Source organism: Pteropus vampyrus, unplaced genomic scaffold, assembly GCF_000151845.1.
Source record: "Pteropus vampyrus isolate Shadow unplaced genomic scaffold, Pvam_2.0 Scaffold56, whole genome shotgun sequence".
Lineage (NCBI taxonomy): Eukaryota > Metazoa > Chordata > Mammalia > Chiroptera > Pteropodidae > Pteropus > Pteropus vampyrus.
In genome coordinates, this window is record NW_011888837.1 from 5,853,910 (window position 1) to 5,866,562 (window position 12,653).

The following is a 12,653-nucleotide window of genomic DNA, read 5'->3' on the forward strand; positions in this document are numbered from 1 at the left end:
AAAAAAACCCTAAAATATATACAAAATATGAAAAACCTTGCTTAAAGGCATAGGGAAGCTATTAAGATAGTAAGAAATTATAGGACCAAGATACAGGAGAGAAAGTATCTGAAAGCAGTAATTGCAAGGCTGAGAAACTGAGCATAAGTTTTTAACACAATTGTAGGGCTGATAGAGGATCAAAATGGGACTAGGTCCTACCTGGGAGTGGGACTGGTAAATACTCCAGACTTTCATCTGAGAACTCAAAAGACTGAATCCTAAAAGTGAGAGCGAGCAGGAAATAGGCTAGTCCCACAGAGACTGGAGCTGAGCTATGAATAGGTCAATCCCTTGTTGGATTAAGTTGGTTTTAGAATTATTGGTGCCTTTAGACTAGCTGCCTGTCAATAGTAAAGTTATTCCTCTCTGGAGGAAGATAGCATCACCCAGAGCCTGTAAAGGACTCTACTACTTTTTGATATCAGATATTTTGTACACAAGCAGAAATAGCCAGGCATATGAGAAGATAAGATGTAACTGAAAAATAAAAGACTCACCAGGGTCTCTCAGATAATAGAATTATCGGAGGCTTTACAACTATGATTAATATGTTCAAGGAAAAGACTGAGAATGTAGTAGATAACTGGAAACTAAAAAACCAAATAAAATTATATAATTAATGAAATACAACAACTATAAGAACTCAGGAATGGCTTTAACGGTAATTCGATACAGTTGAAGAGTAAAGTAGTGAACTGAAAGGTAGAGTAGAAGAAAATATTTAGTCTGAAGCACAGAGAGCAAAAAGAAAGGAAAATACAGAAAATGGTGTAAGAGACAAATGAGATCTGGTGAAAGGTACAACATTTTGTAATTGGTGTCCCATAAAGAGAAAAGAGATGAAATGGGGAGGCAACATTTGAAGAGTAACTGAGAGACCTCAAACAAGTATTTTGAAGCTTACACAGGATAAATGACAAAAAGAAAACTTACCATAAATACTAAGAACCAAGACAAAGAAAAAATAATAAAACCAGCCAGAAAATAGACACATAACCTTAAAAGGAGAAACAAGATATTTAGGTGGTTTTCCAATGGAAACAAAGAAAGCCAGAAAACAATAGAAAGTTATTTTCAAAATGGTGAAGGAAAACAACTGCATATAGAATTCTATACCTAGCAAAAGTGTCCTTCAAACATAAAGGTGAAAAAAGACATTTCCAGACATAGAAAAACTGAGAGAATTTATTGTTAGCAGATCTACAAGGAACAAAATACTAAAGAATGTTCTTCAGGCAGTAAAGAAATTATCCCAAAAGGAAGCTGAATGAAGGAAGGAAAGAAGAGCAACAAAAAGGGTACATACGTGGGTAAATCTAAATGATTATTTACTATTCAAAAACAATTTAAAAAATATATAAATTTAAAATATACAATTGAAATAGTACATAGTTTGGGAGAGGATTAAATGTAGAAAAAAATGTTCTAAGTTCCTTGCATGAACTAGGAAGTAGTACAATACTAATTTAGTTTAGACTTTAATAAGTCAAGGATTTATGTTAATTTCTAGAGTATCAATTAAAAGCACAGTTAAGGAACACATAACTAACAGGCAAATAAAAGGGAGAAATAGACTAATAAAAATTCTTGATATGTACAAAATAAGCAAGAAGAGAAAAAGGAACAAATGTTAAGCAAATAGTAAGATGAAAGATTTAAACATAAATACATCTTTAATTTCATTAAATATAAAATATTAAATTCTCCCATCAAAGGATAAAGATTAACAGACTAGGAAAACAAACAAAAACTCTAACTTTATGGTGCTTACAAGAAACAAATCTTAAATATAAGGATTTAGAAATGTTGAATGTAAAAGTTTGGAAAATGAAATACTATGCAAACACTAAAACAAAAGAAAACCAGTGTAGCTATGATATTTTAAGATAAGAAATATTAAGAATGACATTTAAACAGGTCATTACATCAGGAATATGTACTACTTTTTAATGTGTATGTACCTAGTAACATGGCTTCAAAATATATATAAAGCAAAATTGACAGAATGACAAGGAGGAATAGTAATATATGTTCACTGAATAAAATATAAATATGTAGAAAGGATATTTACTGAGAATTTTTAAATCTCAGATAATTGCTTTTTATGTATATTCTTTGAAGCTCATTCTTTTGCTTATAGATTAACATATATTTACAAAAATGATCAGTATGTATTCTGTTCTATAATCTTCAATACTTTATGATGACTATTTTTCCCTGTCATTAAATATCTTTCTATTGAATTATTTTAATGAAAACATGACCTCATTTATTCAAATATACCAATTGCCTGTGGTTTGGACATTTAGTTTGTTTGCAGTATTTTTGCTATTATAAAGAACGCTATGATAAACATTCTTGTAACTAAATTTCTGTGCAAATCACTGATCATTTTCACCCGCAAGTGAAATTGCTGAGAGGAAAAAAAATATTTTTAAGGCTTCCTATATTTATCATTCATTTGTCTTCCAGAAAGATTGTGCCAACAACAACAGTGTAGGAGAGTATCCATGTTCAATACTGTCTCCAAGACTAGTCACAATCTTTTCAAATGAGCTTCATCTGACTATCTTAACCTGTCCTGAAAGTGCTGAGTCAGAGTTTTGAAAAAGATGACAGGTGGGGGCATTGAAGCTGGGAGAACTTTGCAATATGCCTTACTCTGGGTGGCTAGCTCACAACAGGGGTGGTGATTCTCGGAGTATGGGTGTTCCTGCTCAGTGATTTCCACAGTTAATTTCCAAGAGGCCTTCAGGGGCCAGGAGCCATATATAAGCCAGGGGAGGTGAAAGCATGGCTGGTTTTTTTTTTTATTCTCTACTTTTATTTCCATTGTTATTATTATTTAATTTTGTTATTATTTTTTATTATGTTCACATGGATACCTTGAAGTCACTTGGTTAGGGAACCATCCTGAGGTGGGTTCAGTGGGGTGAAGGGAGGATTAGAGAACCTCACTGAGCTATCAGAGCCCTGAAGTCACATCATGGCTACATGCAGGTATGTTTTGGAAGTTAGCAGTCTCAATGAGCTCAACAACCTCTATTTATAAAATATTTTAAAGTTTACAAAGCTTTTTAGACTTTGCGTATGTGAAAATGCTTTTACATTTACTCTCAAATAATAATAATGTTGGCTATAGAATTCCAGGTTGTAAATGATTTCCTGCAGAAATTTGAAGATTTCATTCCATTATATTTTATCTTCCAGTATTATTGAGAAGACTTAAGCCATTTTAATTCCTAATTGTTTGTGACTGGGTTTTTACCCACTTCTAGAATATTTTAGGATCTTCTTTTTTAATCTCTGGTGTTCTAAAATTTCACGATGATGTGCTATGATGTATTTTTTGTTTTTGTTTTTGTTTTTTTTGTTTTATCCATTGTGCTAAGCACATACAATATATGCTTTCATGATGAGAGCTCCCCAGTGCTAGCATTCCTGTCTCTGCTCCACCTCAGATCATCAGGCATTCGATTATCATAGGAGCACTGGTCCCTGGTGCCAAAAAGATTGAGGCCTGCTGAAATAGTGGATTAGATTTCTTTTGAATTCAATGGAGAGGAGAATAAACGTATTTCCATTTCTATTATGGTTTATTCTGTCTTTTATATAAGTATCTGTTCAATCACCAGCTAAAATTTGGGTCCCACAAAATATTTCAGTCATTTATTCACTCATTATTTCTTTCTTTTAATGACCAGAGCCAAGTAACTTTTTAGTAGACAATCGTGACATAGGGCTTGAGGTGGTGCAGGTCTGTATTCATTGTTGAGTATTTCAACACAGGGTAATTGACCACTGGCGTTGTTTCGGGTCCTTAGGACCAAAAGGTGGACAAGGTATGATTTTGGTCAATTTGAAGAGTTTATAGCCTTGTAAATATGTGACCCCCCATTCTAAAGAAAGAAATGCATTGTGAGTTGACAAAGTAATTTTACACATATGGCGAATGAACAGTTTGGAGCCAGGTTCCTGGCAGGGAGCCTGTATTCCATAATGGTAAATCACATAGGCTTAGAATCAGTTAGACTCGGCATCCATTCCAGCTTTGCCATTATTTGTAGAGGGAAGTCATATATCAACTCTGAGTCTCAATTTCCCCATCTATAAAATAGAGAGAATAATACCACTTATCACATGTTGATATGAATGTGTTAACACATGTAAAAGGTTGTAGACCTGGCTCTGAGGAAGGAGTCAATTAGCGGCAAGTAGAAGCTTTGTGAAGAGAGTGGAGAATATCAGACAAGGGCCTTGAGCTCATGTTCCAGCTTTGCCACTTTCTAGCTGTATGATGTTTGGTAAAATATTATCTCTTGGCTTCAGTTTCCTTATGTTTAAAACTGGGATATGATGTCTATGTTGCTATGATGATAGTGTTAAATGGGATAATGTGAGCCATTCTTGGCCCTATATAAGTGTTTAGTTTAAGTTTTATTATTAAAACCTTAGGGGTCCTGGAGTACTAGATTGCATGGTAAGACTGTGTTGGAGGAAGGCCAAACATTTGTTTGAGAATTTGCCTGCTACACTATTTGCTAACCTGATCTTTGTGATGCTTTCCTGAAAATTTAGATCTAATTGTTCATCATGAGCATTTTCCTGACATGTTTTGTGGAGACAGTCTAATCTGAAGATGACCTTGGAAATAAAAAATTAAAAGCAGCTACCTTTTGTGGCATATTATGTGATGAAAGTAACATTGCTTCACTCTAATCCCAAGACCTTCTCTCCTACAAAACATGTGAATAGCTTCTTGAAATTAAGTTATTTGGGATCTTTGGTGTGTTTCTTTAAGAGTAGGTAAATGACATCATTTTTCAGTGGTAACTAATATGTTAATGGAGACATAGAATTACAGACTTTTAGAACTGAAAAGTAGCTTAGTGACCACTTGATTAAAACTTTTAATTTTATTGATGAAGAAATTAAGCTCGAGAAAGTCTATTACTTGTCCAAGACCACAAAGCTATTAACTAGTGAAACTCAAGAATATAGATTTCTGCTTAAATTTCAGCCAAAACAACATTGTGTAATAAAATAACTCAATGCAATATAATTGAATGCTTTAATGCTTTCTCGTCAGTCTCAGCCTAAAATAGAAAAGATGGAATCCCAAGGGACTTTTTAAACAAGTTTGTTGAAATTATATAAGAAAATTAAAAAAATATCATAAGTGAATTGAGAGTTAGTAAGCATTCTTGAGTTTCTAAATTAGCACTTCAATTTTCATATGCCACATAGCTATTAATTATGTATTTGTGTTCTTAATTATTTATCTCAAAATGTATCTGATGCATCAGGTACTCCTGCGTTAAGAATTCTGGTGATTATCCCTGCTTATTTGTATGCCACAGTCACTGATACTCAGTAATTTGTCCAGATACTCATCCTCTTTTGATTCATCTTTAATGGGATCCATCCTTTTCTTTTCAGTTGTGTTTATTGTTGCAGATTATAGTGACCATGAATATACTATGGTTTTGGAAGTACCTTGAAATTGTAGGAAGACATGCAGGAGCAAAATCTATGTGACTTGTGTTTAATCAAGTAAAAATGAGGCTTTTTTATGATTGGCAGCAGAAGGCGCCCAACTCTCCTGTGAAATATGGGCTGTGGAAACAGTCTTCTTTTAAAACTCTCAGATAAAGAATGTAAGTCACCCTTCTTTGGGGAGAGCCATTTCGATATTGCTGTTTCTTTACGTGCTGAATAAAGCTCCACATTTGGAATTTTGTCTCCCTTTTGTATTCTGGCTTCCCTTGAAATCCTTTGGGGAAGCAGTGACTGAGAACATCGTGATCCTGGAAATGGCAAAGTTGGGGTAGTACTGGTGAAGTGAAAGGCCCACAGTGAGTGCCATGTTTTGGTTGATTGACCTAAGGGCCTAAGCATCCTTGGCAGCAAATATGCAGCTTTTAAATATGTGGCTTTGGATTCATGTTAGTGCTTTCTTCTCCTTCTGAAATTTTGTTTCTGAGGAGTTAGCTTTTCTCAGTATTCTAGATATTAAAAAATTATTATGAGGCCAATATATACTCGTAGTAAAAAATTCAAAAAGAACCAAAAGTTATACAATGCGCTGTAGACTCCCACCAAGCTCATTCTTTAGAGGAAACACTATCTGTTGATTCTTGGGTCTCTTTTTAGACGTTTCCCATGTGAACACACCTGTACACATATACCTACATTTTTTCTTAAATGGGAGTATAGTGTATGTATAGTTCTGTATCTTGCCTTTTCACTTAACACTATATTTTGGAGATTTTTTTTTGTATCACCACATATGGTGAACTCAGTCTCTTAAATAGCTAGGTAGTGCTCTATGTTAGAGATGTACAATTGTTTATTAGACTTTTCTCATATCTTTTTTTATCTTCCTCAGACAAAATACCTCCAGACAGGCTGTTAGTCAATCTCACACTTAAGGTATGTGTTGCCTGGAAGAGGCTCAATTTTCCAACCTCGAAAAAGTGAGCTGGTGGTAGCCTGGGAATAACATTAGCTGTCGCCATCTGCATCTCCCTTACATCTCTTAGCGTGAGGAGTGCTATGTGTTTTTGTGTTTGCCAGAGCCTGAGCTGCCATGGTGGCTCCAGAGGGGCAGTGGGATGTGGAAAAGTGAGTGAGAAGTTGGCTACACCGGTGGCAAATCCTTAGATTGGACATAATGAAGCAGAAAATCAAGGTACTGTGCTGTCAGAATTTTCAAGGTCAATAACGCTGTTCACTCTCTTTTCAAGTCAAATTAGCATGGAGGCCAATTCTAGCAGCTCTACGTTGTTTTCCCAGACAGCAGGAAAGTCAGTGCTTGTAAAGCCCATCTTGTGAAAAGCCTGCAGACTCACAAAGGAAATTGAAATGTTAGTGTTAGCCTGCCTTCAAGCAAGAGTGCTACACTTTGGACAAGTAGTTTTCAAACTTCTTTGAAAAGGAGAACCTAGTTTTGAAATGAAATCTCTTTTTTAATTCCTAGTATTTAACGAGATAAAAGTGGAGCTGCAGGAATGGGGTTGGGTTGGGGATCTTGTTGGTCTTCCATTGCCCATATCCGGCAGTTTCACAGAACACGGACCAAAACATACTGAACTGGATAGCATTTCATTCAAACAAGATGTTATGATTTTATCTTTCTTTGTTTTTAAATAATATTTCAACAGACTTTGTAATAGTACTTGGAAGGATTTCCATCTTGTGTATAATTTTGAAGAGGAAACACTTTTCTTTATCCTTTTTAAAAGGGCCTGTTTTTACTTCACTAGATCGAAGGGCAGTTTAAATCAAATATATCACTTCAGTTAACTTTTAGCTACTAAAGGAAAAAGTTAAAAGTATCCAGATTAGAGAAACCAGCTTGTAAGGCCAGTAAGTCTTTATACGGATCCCAAAGCCTGTGAGACTGATTGCTTTCAGTGTTTACTGCAGCCAAATGATTAACTAGAACCCTGAAACTGAGCCCTCCTGAGAAGTGATTTATGCTGTGAATGCAGAAAGGATGTTTGCATACGACTATCGAATTTCTTGTTGAAGCCTTTTAAACATTGTTTATCTTGGGGACACCCACTGCTTAGAGCATTTTTATTTTCTTTCGTATTTTACTGTCTTATGCCAAAGGCCAAGGGCAGCCTTGTAGTATTTACTGACTTCAGTTGTTCATGGCTCTCTAGGGGTCACTGAGTCTGTGAGAGAAAAGCATGCTTCAAAACAACTAAAGTGTGTAGCACTCTGATATTTTTCACCATTGAGAATGTGGTAGCTGGTTTTATGACTAATCAGTTTTTCTAACTAAAGAAACACGGCGCTTACAAACACTGAATCATACTATAATTATTTGGGATCTCAAAGATGAAATGTATGTTGATTGAAACCAGAGCCAACTTTTATGGAATCTTTTGAACACCTCTCTCACACCTTAAAGTTTTATTATGGGTGAAAAGCCATTCCCCCACATTGAAATAGTATAATTCATTTAAAAGAATTTATTGAGCACCTACTCTGTGCCACTCAAGGTACTAGGTCATTGGGATACAATAGTGACTGGAACAGACAAAATTCCTGCCCTCAGAGGACTCTCACTTTTGTTCTCCTAGCTCATTGTTAAAAAATCAGAAAACTCATTTGCCTTACCTTTTGCAAAAGATATTATTGGAAAAAGATAGTGTGCTTCAGGGCAGTGAAACCTGCTATTTTGGTAGGGAACTTCATTTTCTGTGCACTCAAGGTAGGACTAATGGAAGATAAAGATCATGGGCTTGTCTTGAGTACAAAAGGTAAATAACACATAGTTTCTCAAAATGTGCTGTTACCTACCTGCATGTGGAAAAGCAAGACATTTTCTTAAAATACACATTTCTCTAAGGGTATTGCAGACTAAAAAGAAAAAAAAAAACATTCAATTGCAATTCTCTTCTAATAGGGAACATCAAGACAGCTGAAGAAGAGCTGATAGAGAGATGCTTTTCTTGGCTCCCTAGAGCTAGAGATTTCTAAAGCCTTCATGTTTCTTATCTATCTATCTATCTATCTATCTATCTATCTATCTATCTATCTATCTATCTATCTATTTTTATAACAAGCAGAGTTCTAAAGTCTAACAGCTGACCAGAACTTTCAAGAATTCTTACTCCTTGTTGGGAAGACATATTAATTTTTAAGATAGTGCCTTTACTTTCTTTACAATAATATCTGAGTCTGGAAATGGAAGAATTTATACTTAGTGAACTGCTATTCTCAAAAGGACTGATTCTAAGTGACAGCCCCAAAGCTAAATCAATATTCGATTTGTTCTATCTATTGTGTCACATCAGTTTGTAATAATTTATTGTACTATTATGCTATATTTTAGAGAATTGAATGTCAGTGTTGCCATTATGAAAGGTTGTAATCGATTTATACATTTGAATCTGTATCTTTCCTTGTGAATTTGCATGTGTTTTGAATGTTATCCTTTGTATGGCTCCTGGAGAGGCAGGGTACTGCTCAAGGCACCTCTCCCACCCTCTTCACAGGAAAGATTGAGGTGCAGGAAGAATAAATGACTTAAGGTAACTGAACACGTTGAGGTCAGGGTGAGTTTCTTGCCTGCGTGCCTTTGTTTAGGGCTCTGGGTTGCTTATTCTAGGCTCCCAGGGAAAGTGAAGGACTTGCTGATTTTAAATTGAGTACAAGCTTTATTTCAGGCCGAATTGCTGTATAAAGTTGTGTACATGTATTTTCTCCCTCACTGGAGGCAAGCATTTTGAATTCGAGACCTTTCTTTTTCACTTTTTTTTATGTGCCCCTCATGTCATGCAGACTAGTCTTTTGCATATAAACCTTTCATATATATTTGCTGATTAAGAGCCAGTATCTCACAGATAATGACTAATTAAGTTTTGGAGAATTTATTGATTCATTCAATAGCTATTTGTCGAAGTCTTACTAGTGGGAATAAATAATTTGCTCTTTTGGTTGGATCTCAATCTGGTTCTCAGCGGTAATGCATCATGTTTGACATGACTAGAAATTCATGAGACATTTCTCAGGGAAGTCGGTCTCATTACTTGTAGTTATTTCCATCAGCCTACTAGTCCTCCTTTTTTACTGCCTGAATAAAACACAGAGCACTCTTTTCTTTCTATTCTCAATGATCTGGTATAAGCATGAAACTTCATTATTACTCACCTGGATTTTTGCTATAGTTTAACAACTCTCCTTATTTCATTGATGTTTTTGCCCCAGTCATACCTATCTTCTAGGTTCTTACATGCTGATGCTACAATGATCTTTCTAACCTAAAGACTGGTCATGTCCTTAGAAAATTTTCAGTGGCATACAAGACCTTCTGCTAGCCTTCCAGCTTTAATTCCAACTACGCCTTCCCCTTTGTGTTCTGGAAATGTCTAGTATCAATATTTCCTAGACTGAGAATTCTGTGAGGATATGGTCTGTGTCTGCATGTACTTCTCTGAACCTCTGGGATCCAGAATGGTGCCCAGAACAGAGTGGCGTTCCATAAGTTTTTACGGAGCTGAACTGAATTACATACACTCTTTGAAACTTATAAGACTTAAACTTATTAACAAACAAAATTACATTGCCTTTGAAACTGAGGGTCCTTATTACTTAGATTAAATTTAGTTTTAAATAGTAGCTCTAGAAATCATATCACTCTCTCTTTCTTTCTCTACCCCTCAGAGACCTAGCCTTTCCCCTGGATAATCAGTAACCCCTGAGGCAGCAGGAGACAGTAGCCGAGATCTGGCTAATGGTCTCCCAGAGGTCTCCGGACCTCTGGCAGGTTAAAGATAACATCTTGACCTAAGTTATGTTTCATCTCCTGAGGCCTAAGGTGGAATGACCCCCTGGTTACTTTTCCATGTGACTGGACAGAGGGAAAGACTGCTGGAAAAGGCCTCAGAGCTGTCTTCAAGACCCAAAGAAATGATTTATTACCCTTACCTCACTGATTACCGACCAAACAGCTCCCAGCGTGACCCCATACCCCCTAACCCACAGTGACCTGTGATTTTGCCCTATATAATCTGTAACCTACATGCCATCGGGGAGTCAGATCCTCAGCATTAGCTTCCCATCTCTGGATTGGCCAATTAAACATTAAACTATTTTTCTTTCTGTACTGCAAACTCTGGTTCATGCATTTCTTTGGGTCAGTGCCCATAGGCAAGCAGACTCAAAGAAAAACATTGAGGTTCTGGTAACACCTTCAGTCTAGATCCCTTAAATTCTTATTTGATGAATTCAGCATTATTTGTCAAAGCACTTTGTGAAATGGAAAATAGATGGCTCAACAAAAGTCATAAATATATTTAGAACATTTAATACTTGGTTAGTGCTAAAGACTATGTATATTTCATCAGATTGTCCTCCTCCTCATTTGGTATGAGGAGGTGGTATTAATTTCTAAAATAATAGAAAAGGAAGAGTAAAGCAATACAAGAGACTCACATTGTGTTCTTAAAAATATGTTTTGCCTTTTGGTTATCTTGAGAACAGAACATAAAATAATTTAACACATTTTCCAATATTTCTTAAATCTGCTTTACATTTCATAATTCTTCCCTTTTTTATTCTGTATTCCACCATTTACCCAGTGATGTTCAACCAAGGTTTATGGATCCAGTGTTATTTCAAGATCTCGCTAGCTCAACTAGATGAAATTATTTACTTAAGAAATCTACGTAAATTCTTCAGTTTTTTGTTCAATAGAAGTTTATCTGTCCTTACGAATTTGGATTGCAGATTATTCAGTATGATTTGCCTTCTTCACAGACACTTTTTAAATAATTTTACTTCTTTTAGTTACAGTTGGCATCCAATATTATATTAGTTTCAGGTGTACAACACAGTTATTAGACATTCACATAACCTAGGAAGTGATCACCCCAATAAATCCAGTACCCATCTGACACCATACATAGTTATTATAATACTACTGACTATATCCCCCATGCTATACTCTACATCCCCATTTATGTACATTGGTAGTACAAAACTACCAATTTGTACCTCTTAATCCCCTCCCTCATTACCTATTTTTTTCCCTCCCCCAGTCTGGCAAACATCAAAATTCTCTCTGTCTATGAGCTTGTTTCTTTTGTTTGTTTATCCTGTTCACTAGATTCCACATATAAGTGAAATCATATGAGATTTGTCTTTCTCTGTCTGACTTACGTCACTCAGCACAACCCCTCTAGGTCCATTCATATTGTTGAAGATGGCAAGATTTCATTCATTTAAAAAATTTTGTTATGGCTGAGTAATAGTCCATTGTGTACCACTTCTTTATCCATTTATCCGCTGATGGACACCCAGGTTGCCTCCATATCTTGGCTTTTGTCATTAATGCTGCAATAAACATGGATGCACATGTCTCTTTGAAGTAGTGTTTTGGGTTTCTTTGGATAAATACCTGAAAGTGGGATCACTGGGTTCTTTTTTGTCTCTTGTTATAGCCTTTGTGTTAAAGTCTGTTTTGTCTGATATAAGTATTGCTACATAAGCTTTTTTTGTTTGTTTTCATTTTCATGAAATATCTTTTTCCATTCCTTTACTTTCAGTCTGTGCGTGTCTTTCAATCTGAAGTGAGTCTCTTGTAGGCAGCATATGTAAAGGTTTTGTTTTCTTATTCACTCAGGCTCCGTATGTCTTTTGATTAGAGAATTTAATCCATTTACATTTAAAATAATTGTCAATAGATATGTGGATATTGCCATTTTATTATTCATATTTTTAATTTCATTTTTCTTCTTCTTAAAGAAGTCTCTTTGACATTTCTTGTAATACTGTTTTGGTGTCAATGAACTCTAACTTTTTCTCATCTGAGAAGCTCTTTATCTGTCCTTTGATTCTAAATGATAGCTATTTTGGGTAGAGTAATCTTGGTTGTAGGTCCTTGCTTTTCATCACTTTGAATATTTCCTGTTAATCTCTTCTGGCCTGCAAAATTTCTATGGAGAAATCAGCTGATAGTCTTATGGGAGTTCCTTTGTATTTAAGTAACTGCTTTTCTCATATTGCTTTTAAGAATCTCTCTTTGTCTTTAATTTTTAGCATTTTAATAATGATGTGTCTTGGTGTGGGCCTCTTTGGGTTCATCCTGTTTGGTA

The 12,653-nt window shown here is 35.4% G+C and overlaps 1 protein-coding gene and 1 long non-coding RNA gene across 2 annotated transcripts in view; both read left to right on the forward strand.

Annotated features, from left to right (window-relative positions):
* FRAS1 (Fraser extracellular matrix complex subunit 1) overlaps nt 1-12,653 on the forward strand; it is a 421,815-nt gene that overhangs the window by 75,455 nt on the left and 333,707 nt on the right. The window lies entirely within an intron of this gene.
* Nucleotides 1-12,653, forward strand: part of LOC111739987 — a 17,348-nt gene that overhangs the window by 4,320 nt on the left and 375 nt on the right. The window contains exon 2 of the long non-coding RNA XR_002780435.1: nt 6,475-6,480. This is a non-coding gene — a long non-coding RNA (uncharacterized LOC111739987). The remainder of the gene's footprint in view (nt 1-6,474; nt 6,481-12,653) is intronic.